Here is a 25,803-nt window from a genome sequence, read left to right as displayed (position 1 = left end):
TTGTTCTGCTAGTCTCAACACCTCATGAATGTAGTTGCACATTTTTTTTATTTTGAGAATAATTACTGAAAATCATGGTTCCCATTGTGTGATTTTTTTTAGAAGCTATACAAGAGAATGAAATGGTGCTTTCAATACTGCAAACTGTGGGAATAACTTTGCAGTTCGGAGAAACCTTTGTGTGGAAAAAAAAAAAAACACTTCAGAGTGTGATCATGTCCACAATTTATCTATTTTAAGATGAACATTTTTGTGTTCAGTAACATGCATGTATCTTGATACACACAGTACAGAAGTTACTGATGAAGTCATGCATTTCTTAGAGTGAATACATTAAGTACATTATTTTTGTTTGCCATAGCTTCGGTAAACTTTATTTTTTCAAAGTGTACTCTCATTTACGTATGTGGTGAGCACTCTAGCATGTTGGCTACTGAAATGTTAGTGTCACCAGGGAAACTATGTTACCCATTGAGCAGTTCCCAGTTCATATTTTTTTTAATAATATTTGAACATGAAAATGCAAGAAAATTAATCCCACTGTACACAGTAGAGTATTTATTTAATTTCTAGGAATTATCCACCTGTGTGCTTGTTTTATGCACACATCAAGATAGAAGAGATACAGATGCAAAGTCCGGTATGGGACTTCGACGTTGGAAGTGTAATAAATATGGCACTTCTCTGTTTAAGTGTCGTATCAGCTGGCACAAAGTTCATCATGGAGGGAAATAAATCAACATTTTTTCATTCATGTTCAGCTATTTAGTAAATGATGAGTATTTGGTTTTTAAATAAACTGTTTTATGTAAGAGATATTGTAGATATTATTTTTGTTAATATTTTCTGTTTTTTTTATTAAATAGTATAGTAGGTGCTGCTGCACTTGCTACAATAAGGTATGAAATTTAACTTCAACTTAATGGTCAGTGGCATGACAGTAAATTTGTGTTAAAGGCTTAACCTTTTCGTAATTCAACCTATTACTTCTTATTTATTTGATTTTTGAGAAAACTTCCGAGCATTCTCTTGGTAATTATTATATTTTTTCTGTGCAGACTAACCTATTTCTAATCAGTGCCCTAAGCATGGGCGTCCGCAGGATTTTTTCCAGGGAGGGGCAAGTAAGGTAATTTTTTTTTTCCAGGGGGCAAAGGAGCCATATTTTCCCCCATAATAGTGATGTCCCTTCAAAAAACACTGCTTCAGTCTGATATTATTATGTTCCTTCAACGCCCTTATAATAATTAACATAAATTACTGACTGAAATGAAATTATGTGCGAAATATATACCTTTTGTCGGACATTCATTTTCCAGGGGGAGGCCCCCCCCCCCTCCGAACGTCCATGGCCATAAGGTATGTGAACTGATCCCTGACAGTATTGAAATTGTTATCATCGAATGGAGCGTAGTTGCTGTATGCAGCCATTTTTTCCGTTTTAATATGTGGCATACAAAATATTTTTTATTGATCGGTGTAAAATCTTGCAATACAATCCTGTATAGCCGAAGGATCAACCAGGTTTTTTTTTTTTTTTTTTTTTGCAAATATGGATTAGCATGACATAAATCGTTCTGAATTCTTGTATACTTATTTCATTCCATTTCTCCACCCAAGAAAAAAAGTCACCTATTTTAAGACGGTCATTTTCGTATGATGAAGAATGTTTTTAAAAATGTCTTTAGAGAAAATTATACAGGGTGTCATTTTAATGGCGCCCACGGACCACACATTCGTATAGAGGATATCAAAACAAACAACTTTTCTCAGTAACATTTTTCTCGTTGGCGCGTCGATTCGACGCTACAGCCGTTCAAAAAAGACCGTTTTGCCTGGATGCTGGCAACCCAACACAACATTTGATCGTATCTGTGACGTCATTTCCTGCGGCGAAACAGCGCACGGCAGGGCTGCAAGGAAAACACAAATTTTGTGGAAATTGACACTACCAATTACATGATTAGGTGTAAAACGAATCGAGAAACGCGTCCAGTAGACCGAACATCATAGCTACAGCGCCTTGAATAACATAGTGTGGAAAACGACCCAAGAAACTGGTTCCCCGAGACGATGACAAGTAGATGGCAGTGCGACCGACACAGCAGCTAATTTTGTTATGAAAGTAATGCGGCTTAGTTAGTTTTTGGAATATATTGTGTAGATTTGTTTCTCTAGAAAGGTGGTAAGTGAATTGATGGAAACAGTTATATTTGTGGAGTGATTTGCAGTTACGAAATGGCATTAATTTACACAGAAAAGTAACATAAATACGTTTTATGTGCAACGCAACACGAGCATCAACATATCGCATGTGAAGCTGGACGTCAAACGTTGGATTGTGTACACAAGTTTATTTTTGTATACTAATAAAATTGAAATAGTGTCATGAAGGAGAAAAAATGTTTCGTGGCGTACATATTATGAAGTCATTTTCCCGAAATGCAGATATTCGAAAGAATTTAATTTCATATTCCATGGAGTTCAAATAGCCGATTAGGCTGTACCTTGTCATCTCTATCAACAAATTGCTTTACATTCGTGTCGATTGTTAAGTAGAACTTTGGTGTTAAGGACTGTGCATTTTTACTCGTGACTTCGCTGTAAAATGTCTACCTTGTACTTGATGAAAATAAACCGCAAATTAATTAAATTAATTAATAATAAAATTAATTAATTAATTAATTAAAATAAACGAGTATTGTCTGTGTGAATTTCCATAAAAATAATATTTGTGACAATGACAATATTAATGAACCTTTCAGGATAATGCATACACAATACTAATTCTCGCAGCAATTGTCATGTTACGTGTTACAATCCATACCTATGGTTTCTTCCGTATTGTTAATAAAAAACTCAAGGACAGGTCATGATCGACGGTTCATAATATTCTTTAATATTTTCACGACTACTGTACCAAATATCATAATAATTTTCTGATGCAAAGAAATGTTACAAGGAAAAGAATCAGACGTTGCAGCAAAATCCCCATTTACTTCCATTATAAGCAGTCGAGCGCTGTACCCCGGTGTCAACACCAGCGCCTCTAGCGGATTTCATTTTCGAGTGGAACCAGCGAGAGAGAGCAAAACCATGCCGTTTTCCACACTACGTTATTCTAGGCGCTGTATCATAGCCTACCAACCAGAAGATCAGCAGTCATCTCAGGGAAGGGGGAAGTAAACCAAAATTCAAGTATTCAAAATTAAGTGTCAATATCGGATTTTGTCACAGCCTACATGTCAAATATCAACAACAATACATTTTATTGGACTTACAGCTTACATTACATGTGGCTGTTTACGCCCAGCTATATGTCAAATATTTGCAAATCTCGTTGCAGAGTTGATATCTACAGGTTTGTGTCCAGATGCCGTGTGGTACTTTTGTGCTGATAAGGGAAGTATCCGAGGTTCACGTTGTTACATTACGGCTAAAACACGGACAACCACAGTAACAATCTAATTATGAATTAGTAGTGAATATACTGCCCTGTTCACAGTTGCAAACTATTACATGTGTATCCAGTGCATAAACCAGGGTTGGCATGTTTAAAACAAAAGTGTTTAAAACACTTTGTTTTAAACGTTTAAAACACACGGCTTTGTTTTTTTTTACAAATGTTTTAAACGTATAAAACAATGTGTTTTAAACATGTTTTTTTTACAAGTGTTTAAAACACATTTTGGTGGTAGATATTTTATAGTCTGTGATATATTTTTTGTTTGGCAACCCTGTGTTTCATTGAATCTGTGTCAATTAATCCGTGCTTTACAGGTCTCACTTATCGCACAACACTTGAGCAACCTTATGTTCTGACGTCACGGGAGAAAGCTTTTTAATTTTAGGCTAAATACCTATGTTGTTAGGTTAGGCAGGCTAGCTATGTATGCACAAGGTAGCAAAATTGTTGTGCGACAAGAAAGACCCGTGCTTTACTGTAGAAATCGAAACCTCTCAGTTTCTTGTTTCGTATCGTCCTGTAAGTTTGAGACTGGTGGAAGCTGGAAATGGAAACTAATATCTGAATACACAATGCGTGATTTTGATCATGACGTGTTTTTTTTTCTTTTGCGATACGATTCATTGGTCTGTATAACTGAATGAAGCGCAGATGCTTACTTTTGGTAACATAATTTTGTACTTTGAAAGATAAATTGATCTGGAGAATCTATTATGACACTGCAGCTTGTTTTCTGCTATATAAACTGTTCAGGCAGCATGAAATATTTCACCGTGATTTTTTTCAGGACGAGGATAGTAATTCTATAATATTTAGTTTCTTGAAATTTAGATGAATATAAATCCTAACCTACTTCAGTAGTGGCGGAAAAAGGAGGGCTATTACCAACAACTTTTGTCCCTGCAGTCACGGGCGCCGACTTGTCAAAATTATTGGGGGGGCTCTGATCACTGAAATAAATTAATGAATGACTCACTCTCTCCCTTTTTTAAGTTTTGGCCTCAGTGTTCGGAATCTCATAAAAGCTAGGGGAGTGCGGGACCCCGAAAAGTCAGGACCGGGATCGGGAAAAAAATTTCCCGTTCCGATCCGGACTTCGGGAAATGATTTCCCGAATTTTCGGGATCCCGTGCAGTCGGGAAACACCGAATGCACATTTGAAAATGTCGTTATTTCTCGACGTTTTCTGCATTGTCAATTTCTAGAACTTACCGTAAATTGTTAGTTTTTAATCCAGAAATCACTTAAAGTGAAAATGACGTATAATTCGAGATTTTCAGAGCTTCGGGAAATTTTGAACATTTCCCGACTCAGTAGGGAAATTGAAAATTTTTCCCGTCCCGATCCCGTCCCGCACACCCCCTAATAAAAGCCCATGAATTCCTCAAAAATATCATTTTTTTATTCACAGTTCGAATGCAGAATATTAATTGTCCACGGATGGATATGTCACAAGTTTCGTGAACCATAATAGCAAAATATTCTCGACTTTTATTATCTGCTACCACGGAGCGCAAAACAGATCTCCCTAATATATCAATGATCTCGTTCTGAATGTCATGCGAGAGCCATTTGTAGCCCGAACATCCCATCCACTACCCTAGTTCATGCACATCGTCTTTTGAAACTCATTTTTAGTAAAAATTTTAACAATACTCATAATTACATACTTAGTATATACTAGTAATAAATCATGCGTTTTGCTGTCTCTGGTCATAGCCTCCCCAAAGTTGATGGTTTAGCGGTTTCAGTCCCCCAAAGTTGATGGTCTAGAAAATTTTAAATGTGTATTAAAAGTTAAGTTCATGTGGCACAATTCAGAGTAAACTTTACAAGAGAAGCAAAATAATACATTAGATCCTCTTAAGCAAAATTATTTGGGTGGCTCCGCCCCCACATTGTTAATATGTTAATATTGGAGGGCTCGAGCCCCCCCCCCCCCCAAGCCCCATGGAGTCGGCGCCTATGACTGCAGTAGAGGTGTGCGAGGTTCCGAAAAGTCGGGACCGGGATCGGGAAAAAAATTTCCGTCCCGATCCCGACTTACGGAAAATACTTCCCGACTTTTTGGGATCCCAAGCAGTCTGGAAATTCCGAATTGTCATTTTAAAACGTCGTCAATTCTAGACGTTCTCTGCATTGTGGTTTTGTACCAGAAGTGCAAAAACAAGCACTTAAGATGGAAATTACGGGTAGAATTCGAGATTTCAAGAGCTTTGGGAAATTTCGAACACATCCCGTCCCGAAAATTTTCCGACTTTTTCGGGAAATTGAGAATTTTCCCCGTCCCGAATGTCGGGATTTAAAAAATTTCCCATCCCGACCCAAAAAATTCTGTACCGCACACCCCTACCCTGCAGTACGGTAAACCTTATCTCCAAAGGTAAATAAACTGTCCTTGTCGCCATTGTACTCATAAAAATGAGTATTTTTTCTCTTTAACGACTTTAACTATAATTTACTGGGAAAATGTTGAATTTGTTTTGTTTAAAACATGTTTAAAACATGTTTTTTTTAACTCATGTTTAAAACTATGTTTAAAACAAAAAAAACATGTTTTAAACAAAAAAACAGTTTGTTTTGTTCTTTTTTAAAAAAACACAAATTTTGCCAACCCTGGCATAAACACAGTCGTCGGAGAGCTTGTATTACTAGTACTTATATCCCTATATTTTAAATGATTTTTGCCACTTGCCTCACAATGCTCTGCGGAACTGGATTTCTAGTTGGAATGCTCTAGTTGACGCTGGACTGGCTACCCATTTGCTAGTTTTCGCCTCATACGGTACTTGTTATATCGTACTTGTAGATAGTCTTTCGTTCCCATAATGGCGGCCGCGCGAGATGTAAACAACGTATCACTTCACACTTTTAAAATACGATAACTATTCACCCGAGAGGAATATCGCATCGCATTAAATGGTTTTAGGTAGAGAAGAATGGCGCTGATAAAATACATACTTTACAACATTTACTGTACACGTATGGAAGAATATTTTAGCTTTTTCAATTGTAAACATGCCTTTCGTGTTGTATGCACTCGGAAGCCACAGACAAAAAAAGGCTACTTTACAAACTCACAGAATATCTTCACATGGCCAAACTTTGCTCTGATTGGCTGTTCCACAGAATCTAGTCGAAGAAGTTAGTAGCAATTAGAACATGTCCTATTCCTCAAAACCAGTCAAGCAGTCAGCCAGGCGGCCATGATTACTAGCCAGAAAGTCAGTTCATCGCTAACTAGGGCATTCTAACTAGAAATCCAGTTCCGTGTGATAGGGGCTTTAAATTGTAGATGCCAACTTGGTAACTAGATTTGCAAATATTTGACATGTAAGCTGAGACAAAATTCGATATGACCACTTCCACTTGAATTCTATTTTCTTTCTACTATTTTTCGTATCGTTTGTTTACTTCCTGTTAGGTTAAAGAACGTGTTTCTCGTTTTCTTTTACGGTACATAATGTGGCTGATTGTAGCTATGTCATTTTTCACAGAATATGGGTGTTCCTGACAACCCTGGAACGCATCGCTTCACGACGGGATATGACGTCACCAATGCAATCAAATGTTGTTTGTGGTTGCCAGCATTCAGGCGGCAAAACGGGCTTTTTTGAACGACTGTAGCGCCGAAATGACGCACCAACGAGAAAAATGTTATTGAGAAATATTGTTTGTTTTGATGTCCTCTGTCCGTTCCCGTGGTCCGTGGGCGCCATTAAAATGACACCCTGTATACTTCCGCTTAAAGTAAGAGTGCAATTTCAGCAAGTTTTGGTAATAGAACGTTTTCCATATAATTTCCATATACTTTTATTTTTGTGATAGAAATCAATTTTAATGCGAAAAGTTTGTAATTAAACGAAGCATTGCATATAATTAATTTCCGCCACTTCTAACTACGTTCAGTCAATTTGCACGTATAATTTATTATACGCGCAAATCGCCTGAACGCAGTTAGAAACAGGGTTGGCATGTTTAAAACAAAAGTGTTTAAAACACTTTGTTTTAAACGTTTAAAACACACGGCTTTGTTTTTTACAAATGTTTTAAACGTTTAAAACAATGTGTTTTAAACATGTTTTTTTTACAAATGTCTAAAACACATTTTGGTGGTAGATATTTTATAGTCGGTGATAATTTTTTTGTTTGGCAACCCTGTTTTTCATTGAATCTGTGTCAATTAACCCGTGCTTTACAGGTCTCACTTATCTCACAATACTTGGGCAACATTATGTTCTGACGTCACGGGAGAAAGCTTTTTAATTTTAGGCTAAATGTCTATGTTGTTAGGTTAAGCAGGCTAGCTATGTATGCACAAGGTCGCAAAATTGTTGTGCGACAAGAAAGACCCGTGCTGCATTGTAGAAATTGAAACCTATCAGTTCCTTGTTTCGTCTCGTCCTGTAAGTTTGAGACTGGTGGAAGCTTGAAATGGAAACTAACTAATTATCTAAATGCACAATGCATGATTTTGATCATGACGTGATTTTTTTTCTTTTGCGAAACGATTAATTGGTCTGTATAACTGAATGAAGCGCAGATGCTTACTTTTGGTAACATAATTTTGTACTTTGTAAGATAAATTCATCTGGAGAATGTATTATGACACTGCAGGTTGTTTTCTACTATACAAACTGTTCATACAGCAGGAAATATTTCACCGTGATTTTTTCAGGACGAGGATAGTAATTCTATAATATTTAGTTTCTTGAAATTTAGATGAATATAAATCCTAACCTACTTCAGTAGTGGCGGAAAAAGGGGGGCTATTACCCACAACTTTTGTCCCTGCAGACACGGGCGCCAACTTGTCAAAATTATTGGGGGCGCTCTGATCGCTGAAATAAATTAACGAATGATTCACTCCCTCCCTTTTTTAAGTTTTGCCCTCAGTGTTCGGAATCTCATAAAAGCTAGGGGTGTGCGGGATCCCGAAAAGTCAGGCCCGGGATCGGGAAAAAAATTTCCCGTTCCGATCCGGACTTCGGGAAATGATTTCCCGAATTTTCGGGATCCCGTGCAGTCGGGAAATACCGAATGCTCATTTGAAAATGTCGTTATTTCTCGACGTTTTCTGCATTGTCAATTTCTGGAACTTACCGTAAATTGTTAGTTTTTAATTCAGAAATCACTTAAAGTGAAAATGACGTGTATAATTCGAGATTTTCAGAGCATCGGGAAATATTGAACATTTCCCGACTCAGTAGGGAAATTGAAATTTTTTCCCGTCCCGCACACCCCTAATAAAAGCCCATGAATTCCTAAAAAAATATCATTTTTTATTCACAGAATATTAATTGCCCACGGATGGATATGTCACATGTTTCGTCAACCATAATAGCAAAATATTCCCGACTTTTATTATCTGCTACCACGGAGCGCGAAACAGAAATATTGAACATTTCCCGACTCAGTAGGGAAATTGAAATTTTTTCCCGTCCCGCACACCCCTAATAAAAGCCCATGAATTCCTAAAAAAATATCGTTTTTTATTCACAGAATATTAATTGCCCACGGATGGATATGTCACATGTTTCGTCAACCATAATAGCAAAATATTCCCGATTTTTATTATCTGCTACCACGGAGCGCAAAACAGATCTCCCTAATATATCAATGATCTCGTTCTGAATGTCATACGAGAGCCATTTGTAGCCCGAACGTCCCATCCACTATCCTAGTTCATGCACATCGTCTTTTGAAACTCTTTTTTAGTAAAAATTTTAACAATACTTATAATTACATACTTAGTATATACTAGTAATAAATCATGCGTTTTGCTGTCTCTGGTTATAGCCTCCCCAAAGTTGATGGTTTAGCGGTTTCAGTCCCCCAAAGTTAATGGTCTAGAAAATTTTAAAGATGTATTAAAAGTTAAGTTATTGTGGCACAATTCAGAGTAAACTTTACAAGAGAAGCAAAATAATACATTAGATCCTCTTAAGCAAAATTATTTGGGGGGCTCTGCCCCGACATTGTTAATATTGGGGGGCTCGAGCCCCCCTAAGCCCCATGGAGTCGGCGCCTATGGCTGCAGTAGAGGTGTGCGGGATCCCGAAAAGTCGGGACCGGGATCGGGAAAGAAAATTTCCGTTCCGATCCCGACTTCCGGAAATGACTTCCCGACTTTTTGGGATCCCAAGCAGTCTGGAAATTCCGAATGGTCATTTAAAACGTCGTGAATTCTAGACGTTCTCTGCATTGTGGTTTTGTACCAGAAGTGTAAAAACAAGCACTTAAGATGGAAATTACGGGTAGAATTCAAGATTTCAAGAGCTTTGGGAAATTTCGAACACATCCCGTCCCGAAAATTTTCCGACTTTTTCGGGAAATTGAGAATTTTCCCCGTCCCGAATGTCGGGATTTAAAGAATTTCCCGTCCCGACCCAAAAAATTCTGTCCCGCATACCTCTACCCTGCAGTACGGTAAACCTTATCTCCAAAGGTAAATAAACTGTCCTTGTCGCCATTGTACACATAAAAATGAGTATTTTTTCTTTTAACGACTTTAAGTATAATTTACTGGGAAAAAGGTTGATTTTGTTTTGTTTAAAACATGTTTAAAACATGTTTTTTTAACTCATGTTTAAAACAAAAAAAACATGTTTTAAACAAAAAAAACAGTTTGTTTTGTTCTTTTTTAAAAAAAACACAAATTTTGCCAACCCTGGGAGCTTATTATTGAAAGTCAACACCTAGCTCACGAGTGAGTTTTCTCGTTCGGTAGCCAAGTCGGTCGCCAGCCGAAAAGCGAATTATTGAAACTAAACGAGTTGAGCAGCTAACGGATTCGGGGTCTCGAGTTGCATGCGAGTGAAATGTTGGCTGGCAAGAGAGGCTAGTGTACCATCAGCCAATGGCGTTGCGACTTTTTCCATCTCTGTCATGCACAGCTGATCGCGGACAATTTTGTTTCGTCTGCAATGAAATACAGAATGAGATGTATTCTCTTTTTCACGTATGATCTTAATGCACGGATGTGTTAAGTGTAAAATGTGGGTGACATCGGATACAATTAATGACCGTGCTGTGCCATCTGGAAATAGCAGTAAAACTCTTCCACGGTTGACAAAGATATGAAGAATAAGTGAAGTTCTGTTGCTGCGTAAAGGCAAGTATCCATTCTATTTTTAATATAAAAATAATTATTGTATTTGTTGAATGGAAATCACAGTTATGAGTTTATTAAAACCGTATGCACCATTCATAAGCAAGGATGTCTTCGATCTAATCTAATTTAAATTGTTGCGAACATGCGAAATTGTGCGAAGACGCACAATCTAATAAAACGGTGCCTAGTGGTGAAAAAGTTTAGTTTGGTACACAAAAGTTATTCAGGTCTGGATGTTGTGTTACTCACAGATCTCATTTCTATTATTGCTCGACACAAAAATACTCCAAGCAGAAAGTAACCACAAAAAAATACAACTTGTGCTTATGTGTGTCTGTATTTTGCTTCTTTTCTATTTTAAGCCACTTTTCTTCATTTTTAGCCTAATTTTGTTATTCTACTGTGAAAGCTTGTATTACGTACTTTGAATCTCCACCTGTATTTAAGAATGATTTTCATTATTGTTACTGTGTTTTTCCAATTTTCCAATTCCATTGTTATAATGATACACATTATTTTCTACTTGAATCGAATTCCGTACCTCACTATAAGCACATGTTGAACATGTTTCATTATTATTTAACTCGTTTTTATGTGCAGATCGATTTTTCAACATGTTTCTGTAGGCTTACATCAGTAGGTTAGGGTTGGTGCCCTTAGCGTTATAATTATACTCCTATGTGCATACACATACAGTATTACTAATTTTACATTTTAAATGGGTTTGGATACTTTAACATTTCCACATGTTCCTTGATGTGCTACACAAATATAGAACATTTTTCATACATTAGTGATTTGTGGCAGAATAGCCTGCACAAGCTACTTTTCACAACAATTCCTCATGAATTAATGCATTCTTCATATTTAAAATGTACAAATTAGTTTCTCGGTAAGAGTTTAGTATATCGGAGACACATTTAAATCGAATATTTTGTTTCGAATGGTTCGTACTTACCAATTGTGTATTGCGGAACATAGTTCAAGGTGCCATTATGCTTTTTACACGAAAAGAAAAAAATATTCACATACAGAGTACTTCTTTTGATTCATTTCTTCGCTTTCGTAACACACAATATGGCAGGCTGAGGTTGACTACCGTAGTGGGTATACAGTGTTTCCAACCTTCTTCACCAAAAATACCTACTGTCATGTTTGTCACTTGTGCAAATTGTACATTATGCACGGGTAGCTGACGGATAGCCCTACGAACCATATCCTATAAGGTTAGGTTTGGTTAGGTTAGGCAAGCATATTTAAAAAAAAGGGATTGGAAACACTGACAGGGGCTTACGTTATCAAACGTACACAGCATCCGGTTGTCGTAGGGCAAGCAAATGAAAGCAATGTCAATTGTGTCGGTGAGATATTTCTCTTAAAAAATACATGATTCTTGCTCAAATATATTCATTCCACGATGAAAGAAAATACCTTGACGAACATTGTAAACCTTGGAAAAACTCATTTCCGTAAGTAGTTTCTTCTGTAAAATTGAAGAAATGTGTCTCCGATATACTAAACTGTTACCAGTTTCTCTAAATTTACTTTCAGTATTCTAAATGTATTTCTTATCTTTCTGTACAACTTGCAAATTTCATTACACAATCTGAATCATTACCATGTTGGCTAGTGTATTACTTCAGATAGTTATGTATAAATTTTTCATTCTAATTCGTTTCATTTTTCTTTCAGCGTTTCAGATTAAGCATTCCCAGAACTCCAATTGAAAGAGGATGGGGAAGTAACATATGGCTTGTGTTTGTGTATGGCTGGTATTGGAGAGGTCTCATCTTGCTGCAATCATCTTCATGCTTGAACCTGATGTACAATAAAGGGATAATTTATCATGCATTGAAAAAGAAAATGCATGGCTGCTTCCTCATATGTAAACACTACTAACCATTTCAATAAGTATCATGGACTTCGTTGCTTCCGTGCAGAAGAAAAGAAGGTTGGACATGACAAGTGATACCGAAATCACCAATGAAATATCAGTCTCTTGTAAACATTCTGAAACCTACAAAAGGCTAGTGAGATGTATTTCTTCAAAATTATGTTATTCAATTTAGGCACCTGGCCAAAATTTAGTGATCAAAAGTGCTTTAATATGCCAGGTTGCACTCAAACTACCTGTATTTGTGCTCAGAGTTGGAAAATAAATGTAGTTATATTTTGTGGTCAAGCAGGAAGTTCAAAGTGATTTCAGTACAAATCAGGGATGAACACTGTATCAAACAACTGGTAGTTTCACCATCTGTTTCACTATTTTTTTAAGCTACTGAGACCAAGTTCTTCCTTTTTCCTGAAGTTTGTAACTAAGGTGTAACCCATGAGAGAGTATGAACACAGTCAAAGGTCTTACTACTAATGTCTACATGCCTGTTATTCCTAAACAAAAATTGTCCTTGCATGGGCGCAATACTAGATGGAATGATTAATAGTATTTGCTGAAGCTGTGGGAAGGGAGTATATGGAATAAAGTGCCCATAGTTTGAGAAACTTTACTGTGAATGAGATTTGCTCTGTGAAATCATCTTGCTGAACTAAAGACAATGATCTCATGAAGTTGAAACTAGACTATCCCTATTACTTTCAGGTACAAAGACAAATTTACAGAGAAGAAAATGTTCATATGTAGGATTCTGGGGGATGTTGAAATGTGTACTGTATTAAAAGACCAGGCATTCCAAATCAAACATGCATAGATATTGTCTTGTCAGCAAGGGTGCTGTGACACTACCATTAATAAGTATAGTGCTCGTTTTCGTTATATATGTGATTGATTGTTTTGGTTTATATTACTTCGCTTTTCTGTCACTTTTGGCTAATTGCAAAGGTGAGGATGAATGGTAATGAGATTAAATTGATGAAGGGATTTTCAAAAAAGAGCACCAATGCCTTGACTGGGATTCAAACCCGACAACCCTAGCATTGTAGCTTGCTGTGCTAACCACTCCGCCACTGAGACTGGCTGTTATACATGTGAGTTTACATAGTTTTCGGTAATGTAGAAAATTAGAGCATCTACTTAATGCAGCATGTGCTCCAGTTTTGTTCTGGGATTTCAAGTGGAATGATGTGAATTTATTCAGTTGCTTTGTTTATCACAAGAATGTTCTTGAGCTGTTAACATGTTCACTTTAGCTGATGATGTTTTAAAATTAAGTTTGTTGCTGCAACCATTCAATCAAATTTTCAACAGTGCTATTGATACATAAGGTTTTTATGTGACCATCACATTCATTGAAACAAAATAAAATAAATACAATTGATACCTGTCTACCCACAAAAATAAACTAAAGTGCAGTAACGTGCATAACTAAAACAGTAAATTTTTCAAAAAAATTTATTTTCTACTTAGTTTATTACGTACAATAAAAGTGTTTGCTAAAGTAGAAATTTTGTTTGGGTATTTTCATCCTTCATTTGAAGTATGTTTGGTACCCTTAACCCTCTGTACCTGTGAAATGTTTTGCTGTGAACATTTTCAGTTGTTTTTAGCTCTCGGAAACATGTTTTTGTGAAGTAAAGTACATTTGATACCTTAACGTGTTACTTTACTGTGAAGGAGCACAGCCCAAAGACTTCCCGGCAGTGAATATAGCACCCAACAAGACATTCCACAACTATGTTGGGGGCCTTAGGTTTGGAGCTTATAGAAAGTTCCATGTTTTTCATTATTTTAGTGTGCATACAAGCATTTTTTACTAATAAAAAGCAGCAAAAGTATTCGGAGATGGCAGGTTTCTACTTGTGCTGGCCATAATTTGGGTTCAAATATCTGTTATTTGTGTTTTCTGCATGCAATAATCAATTATATATTTCGTAAAGCATCAAAATTGGTTGATTAAAAAGGAAAACATTAACTCTCAAAGTGGTACAATGGTTAAAAGTACATTTCTTCTTATTTTCTGGTGACAATGGTTTCTGTAACAAAGCTACCTTCATTCATTTGTTGGAACTTGAAAGGACAAATTATGTGGACTGTTCCTTTCAATTATATGAAATGTTTCTATTTGTGCTTGAAAGTGTTCTCAATTTCTTTTCAAACATACAATAATTCACAAGCAAAATATATTTCAAAGCTTCCTGCAACCCTTTGGCTGACATCCTATGGGTGCGGATGAAAATCTGCTTGGATGTCTTTGTGCTGCTGGCATGAGAAGCGAGACATTCGTGAATGGCTTTTCTGAAAGATCTCTGGTGGTGATTGTTGTGTGCATCAAAAGGAAGGAAATGTACTTTACAATTAAGGTGCTGACATTGATCATAGATGAGGTTGACATACATGGTGAACCTTTCTCTCGGTAGCTCTGATAGAGTCCTGGTCGTGCCTGTATTTTTTGCTTAAAATTTTACTTTGTGAACCATCGCCTATGTGAAATGAAATTTCATCCTAACTTGGCTAGCAAAAGTTAATTCTGTCACCATTTCCCACCCCCTGATACTTTATCAGTTTAGCAAAAGTTAATTCTGTCACAATTTCCCTCCCCCTGATACTTTATCAGTTAGCGTTGTTTACACAGCCACCCTTCAGTCTTAATGGTTGTGGGAAGCACCATAGAAGCTGAAGGGCTCTTATTTGGTTGTGAACAACTAAACGTAACATATTAATTTGGTCTACTGAGAGGAAATGAAGGTTCTTGAGTATATGTACTTGAAATTTAATTGCATGAGGTGAATTGGTCACACAATGAATGCTGTATTCAGCAAAAACCCAATGCCACAGAAACAGCACAACAATCACCCATGTTGATATCCCAAGAAAACCAATTATCACCCATGTTGTTTTACATTATACATTTTACCTCAAACAGGAAGTTCCATGGTTCCGAAAACTTTTCCATCTCTTCATAAAATGTGCCACTACTATATTCTGGAAAATAATTTTTCTTGTATGTACGCATTGCTTGCATTGTAGAATTATTTCTCTTGTAGTCTACAGTCATTACAAGCATAAAAACACAGTTTTTCATTGTGACGTTTCAGCAGATCATATGCTCCCTTAATCAGACTGTTATTTTTAGTTTTATTTACATTTATTCAAAAATAAATGTCTGATGAAGGGAGCATTCGTGTAACCGGTTCAGTTATTGCAGGATTCACCAAATCAAAACTGACAAGCAATTAAGCTAAACTGCTGTACCTTTTTTTTCATTGTAGGCAGCACTTTGGTCAATATTTTAACAAGCACTACAGCAGAGCCGCTCTTGGTCACACACAACTAAACCTTGACATTGACTGCCATGCTGGGGGCATATTTAAATATATTTTACAGAAAAAAATAACTTACATTAGTGTGCAGAGATACCAATCACACTGCCAACCTCAACTTTCATTAGAGAAGTTATACTCTCAAGTAAAATTAGATATTTTTACCAATCCAATATTTCTCTAAATAGTCTGTAATTTACTGCAATTATATTAATTTTGTGAACCTATATAAATTAAGTCCTCCTCTGTGCCCGTGCCTTCTAAGACACCTTGCTTTGGATGGCAGCTGCGGGACGGTATGGGTTCGATCCCAAGTTCAGTCTCCAGGAATTTTCGGCCGGTGGCAATCCACCATCATGAGGAAATTGGGGAGCTCCGAATGAGTAAGCGTAATTCGGTCACGAAGACCTACTACAACGGTTGGGGATACGTCATGCTGACCCCCCCCCCCCCCGACTATTCCAATCCTGGTTGAAGATCTCCACACTTAGTGGTGATGAAAGAAAGCATAGGAGGGAGGCCGGTAGGTAAGCCAAGGCCCTTCATGGGCTGTTACGCACAGAATTATTATTTTTATATAAATTAATAAATCCTACTTTTCTATAATAGTACTTTATTTGTATCCAAAAATATTTCATATGGAGAGACATATACACACTTTCCAGAGAGAAAAAAAATTACAATTATTAGAAATATTTATGCATATGGGTTGATCTGTGAATAACCAAACTGCACCATACACAATAGTATATTTAGAGAATAGATTAGTTTGAATTCATTGCATGGGTTTAGCAATTCCACTGTTGTCAAAACAACATTCGTAGCTATTCATTGACAAACAAAAAATTGTTAAAGCACAACACACTTGAAAAATTTTGTTTGTGTTACATCACCTGGTTTAGCACAGACAAATTGGGCAGGTATTGTTGATATCAGGATACTATATTTTCTGTAATCAAACAAACATATCCAATCACCTGCTCGACTTGTTTTCTGAAATTTGCCAGTTTCCTAGTGTATTGCAGATAGAAAGTCATATATACACGACATTTGACCACTTGTCTACTATTCAGGATGCTGAACAACTCCCATGTGCACTCAACACAGGGAAACCGCCATTAAAATGGTTAACTTGCTGGGACCACTATAAAACTGCACACTCATTGAAAGTCTTCAGTAAAATTTGCTTTTTGACAGTTGAAATACTTCGCAAGTTCCTGTAATCTGACATCACAGTGTCAATATGTTCCAGGGTCATGTCTGTCTGCCATGCAGTATATTCAAATCCTAAAAAATAAAAGAGTATAAATAGTACATGTATCACAAAGAGAAAAATGGAAAAAATATATATATATATGGTTGGGGTGGACCAATGTGATATGCTCACGTTGGCTGCTACTAATGCTTAACCGTTAGGGCTGTCCCATGTATAAAAATATATATCGTACTCATAAATGGAAAAAAGTTTAATCTGCACTGTGTCATGCATTTGGCTCTGACTATGGGATATGCATAGGTTTGGGTCTCCTGGGGGAAGCATAACAAATTTTCCCAAGATTTCAGCCTGTGTATGGAACCCATGGCCACCAGCCATTGTGAGGAAATTGGGGAGCTAAGAAAGAGTAGCGTAACCTGGTCATGGAAACCCACGACAATGATCAGGGGTTCGTCACGACCCGTCATGCCATGGGAAAAAGAAACTTTCCCACTGATCTCTGGATTTTTCAGTTTTGTTTACGCAGGATTATTAAAAAAAGAAACACACACACCAGCTTGATAACAGCAGCATGTGAAATGCTAGCATGGTTTTACAGCAATAATGTCCTATGAATAGTATTCTGGTTTTGTTAGCAAAAAAAGTCATTTCACTCAATACATTACAGAGGTAAGGAAATTCTAAATCTAATGAAATACATTTCAATATGATGAAAATAACAACTTAGTTTGTTACATTTATTGTTACTTTTCCCTACAAAATTCATACATGCTTTTCGTAGTTTGGATTTCATACATTTATAATGGATATTAGAAACTATTACTAGTATATGTAGAAATACTGTGTGTCTGAAAACACTCCCGTTAATGGTTGCATGGATCCCTATTGTGCTCCACTGAAATGTGAGCTTTATAACAAGTCAACAATGGATATATTTCACATAATGGATGAACAGACTTTCTGCACTCTTCCACGAAGGTACAGTGGGATCCACGAGTATTACCGTGCAAATTGTCCATCGCCATGTTCGTTCACTTTCTTTGACCCAATGAGAGCTTCAAGAATTAAAAGAAAAGTCAAAACAAGCTGTTGACAACTTCTGCACCAGCATACATGAAAATACATCGCTTAAAAACACTTAGGATTAAGAGAAAAATTAATTAAAATAGTCATGGACAATTTTCACGGTAATACTCATGATCCCACTGTACACTGGGAGTCAAAGTGATTAGTGTTGCCAAACTACAGAAGCATGTGAAAATAAACGAGTGGATCAATACCGTAATCCCCACAACAGTGTTAAAAAATTGATTTTTTCAAACATTTACTGGAATCATTTATGGTATAAGTGTGTCATTATGTACTAGAACAAGAATTGTGGCCTTCTAAATCCATGAAACTTGACATTATAAAATATATATTAACTGTGGTTACATGCGCAGTAAATACAAATTGGATGATATTGTTAAGGCAAAGGGAATTTATGTGTGCATCAAGTTCATATGAACATAAAATCTTAAGGTTGAATATAACTTAAGGACCTCAAAAGGGAAGTTACTTCCACAGAGCCATTTTCTAAATACTTTCTAAAATAATGTCATGCATTTCATCTCCGATATTGTAAATCAGCAAGAAATTTGTTATTTAGAAGCAGATTTTTTTTAGGAGCAAAGTATTGTGAGTATTGTCAGTTATAAACACAGCAAATCTCAATCAGTGGTTATTCACTAACTTGTTATGTAGCTACATTAACCATCCAACTTTCATGTTAGTTCTAGTGTTGCCCACGAGACGAGACTTTGGCCTGTCTCGTCTCAAAAATATTCATTTGTCTCGGGACACATGATCAATCTCGTCTCATCTCGAATTTTTAAAAGCTTGTCCCGCGGGCAACACTAGTTAGTTCAGTCTCATAGTCATAGAAGAGAGGATTCTCAGTTACATTCAATTGTAACTGCTAGAGGTCTTTAGTTGGAGATTGAGTTTTGTTTTAAGTCCAATAGACTAATTGGGACTGGACCTACAGTTTAAAGTGGAATCTGGAACACTATATGCCTCCAACCAGGTATCGAGCCTGGGATGCTTTCATTACAAGGTGACTGCATTACCGCTATGCCATCGGGGAGGCTGCTATGGGTTTTAGTGATGATGACATGGAAGGTTTTGTTAATACAAGGTATACGTGTCGGACACAGAGGAATAAGTTGACGTTCCAATGTTTTGTTTGCTACATATTTTTAAAAATGCAGATTATATTAGTACTTACATTACTGATGTGTATATATATTAATTTTTAATTTTGTTGGCCTCTGAAATTGTCACTATTGGACCAATGGTTATAAATTAGTGGAACACCTCTAAATGTAAATTTTACCACATATCAATGAAAAATAGAATGCCTACATTCGCTTCCATGTGTGGTAAATAAGTTTTTTCTACATTTCTTTTTCAAAAATAACATTTCTTAAATTTTGGAAATCATGAATAAATGTGTTAAAAAAGACACTCACCCTCTCCACTGTATTCTGCCCTTCTTGGGAGAAAGTCTTGCTTGATGCAATTTCTGACTCTGGCCTAGGAAATGGAAATTCTGCAATCTCTTGCCACTGCCAACTAGTAGCTGCCTGTTGCAAAAAAGCAAATATAAACATCACTAAACATTCTAAAAATGTTCGAATTTAGTTCTACATTATCAGTACTCAGTAGTAAGTGTGTATACATTTGCATTTTATATCCATTCCATTATTTCAAAATTTCTCTATACATTTTGTAACTCTGATCAACACGAAACGTGTTCTTATAGTTAAACATAATTCAGGTTAGCTGCTAGTGTTCTATTTCTCAATTATGACCTTTAAAGTGCTTCTGTATTTTCAATTTAATTTTTGTTGCGCCGCTTTTCTATCTTATGGATCAATCGCGACAATAACTGCGAACTTATGACATATATATGATGAGACAATCATATATTAACGCCTTACCCCATGAGCATTAAAGTGCTTTTATATTATTTTTTACACAAGAAAAGGGCAAAGGCAATGTTTTCCGTGGATATAGCACCGTGTCATGAAGGCAGCTTAGAAGAACATTGGAAAAACCTATTGTATTTTTTTAAATATATTTTTATTTACACCTTGTACTACTGCAATACAATATACATTGCCAAATATGTCTTCAACAAAGTCAAGCATGCGTACGCGGAAACCAATATTTCCTTAAGAAATCGAAAAAAAATGCATTGACTAACAACGGCATATTTACATCGCTGATTACTGTTATTTTAATGTGCAAGTTTATAATAATAATAATAAAAATCGTAACATACTCACCCTAAGATGGCCCGGAATGTAAGTATTCTCTTGCATCTCACATTATCCTTGTCTCAAGTACCAAAAGCAAACATATATATACATCCATCTTCGACAATTTTGGTAACGACTCGACCGAACGACTGATCTCGGTTGGGTATGAGCTGCCGAGTGCTAACGAACGGAACGACTCGAGAGCCAGCGAACGAGTGAGTTTCAATAATACGGTATATTCGATGTCGTTTGTCTTGCAACCGACTTCAGCCACCAACTCGTCAGCTAGCTACCGTAACGAGTTTCAATAATAAGCTCCCTGGTTAGAAACCATTCGGTTTTGTCCTTTCGAGCAATCTGCGCGTGCTTGCGCATATCGTTCGTCATCTGTATTCCCCCGACGGTGCTGCCGTCGGTGGTCGCGAGGAAACGACCTTCCAGTGCCGCCATACTGTCAACCATTTTTAACCCGCAGCTGTAACATCTTGTAGTAGTATGTCTATGGTCTTGACGAAGAGAAAGTTTCTTTCCTTGGGAAGAGAGGCTCTTAGCCAAGAGTTTCTCAAGATACGACTATGAAACGACACTGTCTCAAGACGAGATTACCTTCCCAAGATCGTCTTGGCTAAGAATCTCTTACACAGTGTCTTGAGATTTAACTATGAATATGGCCCCGCATTACTTTCATAAGAAAATTAGCACCGACATTGATCGCACTGCCATCTATGTTTCTCATCCGTCGGGGGAATCAGTTTCTTGGGTCGTTTTCCACACTACGTTATTCAAGGCGCTGTAGCAACACTAACGCATAGATTTGGAATTCATTTCATGGATAAATTCACCTCTTACCGTCGTTTCGTCATCACGAGTACACAACGGATTTGCCCAACCTATACTTCTAATAACCTTGCTATATATAATAATCACAAAACTGAAGAAGTGTGTATTGTCACTCTCAAATGTAGACACATCTTAATCTACACGTGAAAAACGACTCCATTATTAAGAAGGTAAAGCCAACAAAGTGGGGAATATTACTGAACATTAAGGGCCATAACTGTCATCAATTGTAAGTAATATTAGGATGTATTCCTGAGTAGAGTAATAATAATTTCATTAGTGAGAATGAAAAACATTGGCATTACTTCTCTATGTTGGATGATGTTAGAAAATATGATATGGGATGTTCACTAATGATAAAAGGTTATACATCGTGGTAATGATTACCCTCCAAGGTATACAACGTTCGTCGAGGTATTTTCTTTGGAGCGATTTTACAATACAGGGAATTTCTCCATTTTGTTTGAAATTCGGCATACTCACTAATTTTGGCCCCCTAATCACGAATCTGCAGTCAAAATTTGGCGCTCACACGTGGAAATAGCAAAATAATCGAAATTAAGTTCTTATTTCCACACCCTCGATTTCCGAATTTCCCGCCGGTTCCGGGCTCCGCCCCTGGGGTAATCGACCTACCGCCCCCAACCGCTATCGCGGCCCCGCCTCCGCTCCGCTCCGCTCCGGCTTCCCGCCTATATCTATAGACTCCCTGTTAAGGGCATGTTAGAAAGTGGCCGGATTCACCTGCCCCCAAATAAGCGCCAAATTTATACGTGAGCGCCAAATTTTAAGTGCAGATTCGTGATTAGGAGACCCAAATTAGTAAGTAACCGAAAATTCAAACAAATTGGAGAAATTCCCTGTATTGTTAAATTATACCTTTTCTTTCATCGTGGAATATATTTGACCGGGATATCATGTATTTTTCAAGAGAAATATCTCGCCGACGCGCAATTGTCATTGCTTTCATTTGCTTGCCCTACAACAACCAGATGATGCGTACGTTTCATGATGTAAACCCCTGTCAGTGTTTCAAACCCTTTTTGTTTTTTTACTATGCTTGCCAAACATAACCTAACCGTATCGGAAATGGTTCGTGGGACCATCTGTCAGCTACCAAGCATAATGGTTCGTGGGGCTATCTGTGAATGCTTGTGGGGCTATCGGTGTATGGTTCGTGAGGCTATCTGTCAGCTACCCAGGCTATTCATCAACTAGCCATGCATAATTTCCACCGGTGACAAACACGATAGTAGGTATTTTCGGTGAAGAAGGTTGGGTAACAGTATAGTATAGTGAAAACACATTTCTTCAAATTTACAGGATAAACTGCTTATGGATCTGAGTTTCTGTAGACTTTTGGAAGCTCGTGGAAGTCTTTTCTCCCTACGTTCAACTTATTCGGCTGGTAAATTATGTATTTTTCGACATTAATGTATCTCCGATGCGCGATAGCTCTTGCCACCATTACCGTCGACTACGTGAATAAAATGTTCCGTGCATTCAATTATGTAACCCCCTCTTAGTGTAGCAACCATGCGGTAGTTTTACAAGATGACATGTAAGCGTTTTTTTGTTGTTTTTTTTTTTTTCAATTTAATTTTCTATGTTTGTCTAACCTAAACTTCCTTGAATGGTTTGTGGATCAATTTTCGCTTAAAAACCTTCTGTGAATAGTTTGTTCAGCATTTTTTGGTTAATAAGTTTGGAAACACTGCATATCAGCTGATGATAGACAACGTAAGTCCAGATTTGCCCACCATATTGTGGGTAACAAAAGCAAATTAGCAACGAACAATAAATACTTGTAATGTGAAAAATTATGCTTTTTTCAGTGAAAAAAGCAAAATCCCATGTTAAAAAATGTTCCGCTATGCATAACAGGTCAGTACAAATGTAAATAATTAGGAAATAAAAGAGAGAAATATGTTTTCACTATACCATTTACAGGAGAAACTACTTACGGAACTGAGTTTCTGTAGACTTTTGGAAGCTCGTGGAAGTGTTTTCTCCCTTCGTTCAAATTATTCGGCTGGTAAATCATGTATTTTTCGACATTAATGTATCTCTGATGCATGATAGCTCTTGCCACCATTACTATCGACTACGTGAATCAAATGTTTCGTGCGTTCGATTATGTAACCCTCTGTTAGTGTAGCAACCATGCAGTAGTTTTGCAAGATGACAAGTGAGCGTTTTTTTTTTTTTAATTTAATTGTCTGTTTGCCTAACCTAACTGAACCTAACCTAACCTTTCGTGAATGATTTGTGGATCAATTTTAGCTTGAAAACCTTCTGTGAATAGTTTCTGTGGCATTTTTTGGTTAATAAGTGTTACTGTAGCAAACATGCGGTAGTTTTACAAGATGACGTGTGAGCAGGTTTTTTTCTTTCAAATTTAATTTTCTATGTTTGCCTAACCTAACTGGGTACTAATTTACTATCCTTCGGACACATTTATTTATTTGTAGAGAAGAAACTACTTACCGTAATAAGTTCCTGTAGCATTGTCGAACATCGGGAAGGTGTTTTGTGTGATTTGGGAATGTTTCAGAGCTGAAATTCATGTTCTTCATTGAAAATTAATTCTCCGACGGAGATAGCGTTTGGCGCGTACATCTTCCGACACCATCACGTTCGTACACCTTCGTACACCATCACCTTCGTACACTGTCGTGACTATCATGACGTGTGTGATTGTGTTTTGTTGGTATCCAGTGTTTCGAACTCCCTGCGTTTGCGACGAGAGTTAGATCTGTGGATCGAGGGTTTGGAGAATGACGTGTGGTGGGTGTGTTGTAAAGTTTGTGCCGGGTGTGGACAAACCATTGGCGCGTGGATAGGTTAATAGGGCCACGCAAAGGTTTCAATAGTTAAAAAGAAAGCCCCACAAACCATTGGCGCTAGCCCCACGAACCATTGGCGCTAGCCCCACAAACCATTGGCGCGTGAATAGGTTAGTAGGCCACGCAAAGGTTTGAATAGTGAAAAAGATAGCCCCACGAACCATTGGTGCGTGGATAGGTTAGTAGGCCATGCAAAGGTTTCAATAGTGAAAAAGATAGCCCCACGAACCATTGGCGCTAGCCCCACAAACCATTGGCGCTAGCCCCACGAACCATTGGCACGTGGATAGGTTAGTAGGCCACGCAAAGGTTTCAATAGTGAAAAAGAAAGCCCCACGAACCATTGGCGCTAGCCCCACGAACCATTGGCGCGTGGATAGGTTAGTAGGCCACGCAAAGGTTTCAATAGTGAAAAAGAAAGCCCCACGAACCATTGGCGCTAGCCCCACGAACCATTGGTGCGTGGATAGGTTAGTAGGCCACGCAAAGGTTTCAGTAGTGAAAAAGAAAGCCCCACGAACCATTGGCGCTAGCCCCACGAACCATTGGCGCGTGGATAGGTTAGTAGGCCATGCAAAGGTTTCAATAGTGAAAAAGAAAGCCCCACGAACCATTGGCGCTAGCCCCACGAACCATTGGCGCTAGCCCCACAAACCATTGGCGCTAGCCCCACGAACCATTGGTGCGTGGATAGGTTAGTTGAGTTAGGTTGGGATACATAGTTATAATTTGGTGTCAGAACGCGAAAAATAAAGTTAAAAAGAAATAGATCTGATTAAGTTTGTTGACGGGCATTTCTTGGGTTCCGAAGGTTGAAACACTGCATAACAATTGAAAATCGAGAAAAAACAAGGCCGATGCGTCATTCCTACGCGTTATTATTTACGAAGGTGTGCGCGCCATGTTGTGTGCGAGGCAAACGGAAAGGTAGGAGGAAGAAGTAGTCGTAAGGTGAAAAATTGCTCTTAGTTTCATCAAACCAACGTCAATACACGTTCAGGAATGTTCCGCGAAGCAGATATGTAAGTTTGAATGTCAAAAATTTGGCAAAAGAGAAGCCGGACGCGCAATTATGTAGGAATGTGTACTCGCGATATTGTGTCTCAGGCAAGGGAAAACACCTACCAGAAAGACGTTCTGGTAATGTGAAAAATTGCAATTAATTTCATCAAAACAACGTTAATACACCTTCAGGAATGTTCCGCGAAGCAGATACGTAAGTATCAATGTCAAAAAATGACGAAACCAAAAAAATAGAGGTGTCCGAAGGATAGTAAATTTTTACCCAGCTATAAATCATTTATTTCGCAGGTAAACTGTCCGTATCCGGAAAATGCCTGAAACTCTCTATTTATGTCACTTTCCATATTCCTACTTACGTATTGTGCATTGAGAAACATTGCTGAAGGTTTCATTTCACTTTTTTTCATGGAAATAATCTATATTTTCGACGTGTGAAGTAAATTTTGTTGGTTTCTTTTCCCCATCGGTAACATGCTAAATGGCGGTCACAGTTTCACTACCGTAGTCAGCATGCAGTGTTTCCACACCACTCCACCGAAAAATATCTATGTAGATCCACAAACAATTGACGCATAGCTCCACGAACCATTTCTGGTAAGGTTAGGTTGTGTCACATTTAGGTTAGAATAGTTAAAAATTGGTTTAGAAAAAAAAAATCGTAGCCCCACAAACCATTTGCGGAAACGTACCTTCTTCAGTTACAAAAACACGTGTTTCGGAACACTGACCGGGATTACGTCATCCCACACAGGCAACATCCGGCTGGAAGGAAATGGATGCAA

General features: G+C 37.5%; 1 protein-coding gene and 2 long non-coding RNA genes across 3 annotated transcripts in view; 1 reads left to right on the top strand and 2 right to left on the bottom strand.

Annotated features, from left to right (window-relative positions):
- Positions 1 to 23,776, bottom strand: part of LOC146001320 (uncharacterized) — a 362,490-nt gene extending 338,714 nt beyond the window's left edge. The window contains exon 1 of the long non-coding RNA XR_014443568.1: positions 23,640 to 23,776. This is a non-coding gene — a long non-coding RNA (uncharacterized LOC146001320). The remainder of the gene's footprint in view (positions 1 to 23,639) is intronic.
- LOC146001318 (uncharacterized) lies at positions 16,462 to 20,476 on the bottom strand. The gene is made up of 3 exons (XR_014443567.1): positions 20,340 to 20,476; positions 19,521 to 19,634; positions 16,462 to 17,081 (listed from the first exon to the last, which is right to left on the bottom strand). It is a non-coding gene; the product is annotated as an uncharacterized LOC146001318 (long non-coding RNA).
- Positions 23,777 to 24,879: 1,103 nt separating the features above from the next.
- The window catches only part of LOC146001319 (uncharacterized), a 38,501-nt gene continuing 37,577 nt past the window's right edge, over positions 24,880 to 25,803 (top strand). The window contains exon 1 of the mRNA XM_083138631.1: positions 24,880 to 24,925. The gene's annotated coding sequence lies outside the window, so the exon portion shown is untranslated. The remainder of the gene's footprint in view (positions 24,926 to 25,803) is intronic.

This window comes from Lepisma saccharinum, chromosome 17 (assembly GCF_977018435.1).
Source record: "Lepisma saccharinum chromosome 17, izLepSacc3.1, whole genome shotgun sequence".
Lineage (NCBI taxonomy): Eukaryota > Metazoa > Arthropoda > Insecta > Zygentoma > Lepismatidae > Lepisma > Lepisma saccharinum.
Note: the sequence above shows the minus strand (reverse complement) of the source record. Positions and strands in the feature narration are given on the sequence as shown.